Genomic DNA, 3,618 nt, shown 5'->3' on the forward strand with positions numbered 1-3,618 from the left:
TCAAGAGAAAAGTAGTTTTTTTTTCAGATATCCTTCACTTATTCATTCAAAGAATAATGATTGGTCTGCTCCACAATCTGGATCTCCTCAGCAGAAAGAAGATCAGACTTTTTGCGCTAAGTGCGACAAGCAGATTTCTTAGGAAGAAGGGGAATGGACTCCTTCATTTAATCGTGTATATAATCTTTCAGATTACTACATATTGTATGGACAGTTCTGTTGGACTCTCGGGGCGACAGGATATGAGTAACAAACTCATGGGGAGAGGAGAAGAAAAGGTGTGGCTTATTATCAGAAGTAATACACTGATCACTAGTAGGGGTTTATATAACTATGCCAAGAGCAAAACAACCAGTACTGGTTATGCACCAATTACAACTCTGCCCACTGACTGACCGCTTGCTTTGTAACACACTTGTGGCGCACGTGGTTCGTGGACCCACTGTGCCATGGGATCGGGCTTGTCCAAGAGGGGCATAGCTAAGCAGCTACCTGATGTTCACTGGAGCTCCTGATGGTGGAGTCAGGCTTGAGCTGCAGGTAGCCGCCAGGTACCACTCCTAGGTAGTCCCCGATACTGCAGTTGCTGATTCCAGGAGTCAGGTACTCAGACACAGATAGGACTCGAGCTCCGTTCAGACTACTAAGTTCTGGATCCTCTGCATAACAGTTACTGACACGGACTCTTAGACAGGGCTGATTCAGAGACTGGTTTTAGCAGTCTGGATATACGGAGTACATGGATAGGCACAGGTTCAGGTACTGCTCAAGCAGGTTCAGTGCTCAGGACTAGCCACACAAGGACCAGGAACTACGAGTTCAGGACTGGCCACACAAGGACCAGGGACTCAGATTCAGGACACTTGGCATACCAGGACCTGGGGACCTAACAACTCACTAGCTGCACCACTAATACACTAATGAAACTGGTTGCTTCGGCTCCTCCCTATTGGGAAGGGTGCCTTTTAGACAAGATTCCTCCCAGCTATTGGCTTTGAGTATCTTAGCAGGTGTGTGCTTTGGCCCTTTAAGAAAAGGGTGCTGCTGGGAACTAGATCAGGAAGCAGGGAGCACGCTGAGCAAATGGGAGGTTACAACGCGGCCTGGGCGGTGAGTATGTCGGCGTCCCTGCATGGAGGGGGAAGGGGAACTATGCAGGGGCGCCGGCATTAGTGTGTCTGTGCTTTGGCTGTCAAACTCGGACCATGATACATGGAAGTGTGAATCCAGCCTAACCTAGAGAGAGCTTGTAATAAGCACACAAGCCAAGTGCACACTGGGGACAGAGGCTGGATACTGCTCCTACTGAAGACGTGTACTGAGAGTCAGTGCATGACAGGAGTATGGATGTTACAGAATCCTGTTCCATCATCTAATATTTGTACTCTGCCTGTACAGAACTAAGTACCAAATTTGTCTGACTACACCCATCTAGAATTGATGCAGAAAGGGATAGGGGTGGCACTTCTGAAATGTGACAGGGCTTCCAACAGCAAAAACAGGTAATGGAGAGAATTTAGGAAATTGTCATAGGAAATATTAAGAACATTTCTTTCTCCCAGACCCCTCTTCATCCACCCTCTCCTATAGTATTTGTCAAAGGAGAAAAGCTGACACTTGGCCAGTGGCTCCATGCAAATCAGCCCACACAGCAGAAGTAGCTTGTAAGCAAATGCTAGCACAAAAGTTGCTACTGACCCAATTAACATGCGAGTGTAGTTTCCAGTGACACAGACCTACGACAATTTACATCTATCTAAGGAAGATTAATCCCGAGCTTCAAAAGAATTCAACAGAAATTTGCAGCCGGGCCAGCGCCGACACAAAAGATGGAATATCTGGAGTTTTATACTTCCGATAATAATGGGGCCCATATTTTTAGTGGCATGGTCAGCTAAGGAACAATATGCTTATTTTCCTGTAGCTGCAAGCCCATCAGGTGAGCTGTGGTGCAAAAGTACCAGAATAATGGACCGCAGCCAGGTCATGTGTGGTCTCTGGAGAAAGGTAAATTCATAATGAAAAATATGGTTTCACTTTCGGGCTTCTGCGATCAACCAGCGAGAAATTATCGCAGAAACCAGATATGCTAGTAAAAATATGAAGGCTGGAGCCCAGCCCACGTGATGTCATCACAGGGGTGTGTGTGGGCAGATCTCTCTCTTTGACATAAAAGACACAGCCAAAAGGGGGGTCAGTATTCATTGCCGGGGGGTTTAGAGACTATAAGCAAAGGATCACGTTCAATAACTGTCAAATTGGGGCGTCCCCCCCCCTCCAGTTATACTGAGTCTTCTCTGCGAATTTTATAGTAAGTTTCTTCTTTAATCCTGTTTTATTTGTGTAACTGTATATTCTGTACTGCATTGTCCCCATTGTTTTCCTATACACTGCCTCTTTTTTTGATTAAATATAAAATTGAATAGTTCTGTTTCTTTTGTTTTGTAATTGTTCCCTCCCCTGAAGCCATATACGCTACCAGAAAGCAGGCGTCTGACCAGGCCTGTATTATATTTCAAACTCGGTCGATCGTGACAGCAAATAATATTCATTGGGCTGACAGTAACCGTACGGGGGCGTATACACATGTTCCATGCATAGGTGTGTATACCATATGCTTTATGCTTGCTTGCCGATAGCTACATAGTGAGTAATTGGGATCGTGTGCGCGTGAATCCCTGCTCAATCCTGACAGTGACGACAGTGGTGGGATATTGTGTAATCTCCCCGGTGACGTCCCTGACAGAAATGTTTAAAGGGAACCTGTCATGTCCGTAGTCCGTTAACGCTATTAACCCGAAGTTGACAACGATCCAAAACACAAGGCCAAGTCAACCTGTCATTGGCTACAGCAGAACAAAGTGAAGGTTCTGAAGTGGCTATCTCAGTCTCCTGACCTCAATATCATTGAGCCACTCTGGGGAGATCTCAAGCGCGCAGTTCATGCTAGACAGCCCAGGAATTTACAGGAACTGGAGGCTTTTTGCCAAGAAGAATGGGCATCTTTACCGTCTAAGAAATTAAAGAACCTCATCCACAAGTACCACAAACGACTTCAAGCTGTCATTGATGTTAGAGGGGGCAATACACGGTATTAAGAACTGGGGTATGTGAACTTTTGATCAGGGTCATTTGGATGTTTTTGGTTGTCATTAAGATTTAAAAAGAGAAAACAGCCATTTTTGTAGTTTGACAATAAATGGCTTCAAACAATTACCATGAGTGGAGAAAAATATTTTTTGTTATTCATATTCTCTGAAACAAAGTCAAAAAAGGAAAAATTCTGCCGGGGTATGTAAACTTTTGAGCACAACTGTATTTCCCTTAATTTTGACCCATTCAAAATTAAGCATGATGTCTAGCTTTTGAGGATCTTTTGTTCTATTTCACTTTGTCAGGCAGGTCCTATTTAAGTGATTTCTTGATTGAGAACAAGTGTAATTACGCCTGTGTGTGGCTATGGAAATTGAACTCATCTTCCCAAAGATTTGATAAACCACAGTTAATTTATGTTTTAAGGAGGAAGGGGGGCAATCACTTTTTCCACAAAGGGTTCTGCAGGTTTGGATTTCTTTTTCCCTTAATAATAAAGAACTTTTTAAAACTGCATTTTTTGTT

This window comes from Phyllobates terribilis, unplaced genomic scaffold (assembly GCF_046119375.1).
Source record: "Phyllobates terribilis strain yellow unplaced genomic scaffold, ASM4611937v1 Scaffold_3__8_contigs__length_932513732, whole genome shotgun sequence".
NCBI classification, from domain to species: domain Eukaryota; kingdom Metazoa; phylum Chordata; class Amphibia; order Anura; family Dendrobatidae; genus Phyllobates; species Phyllobates terribilis.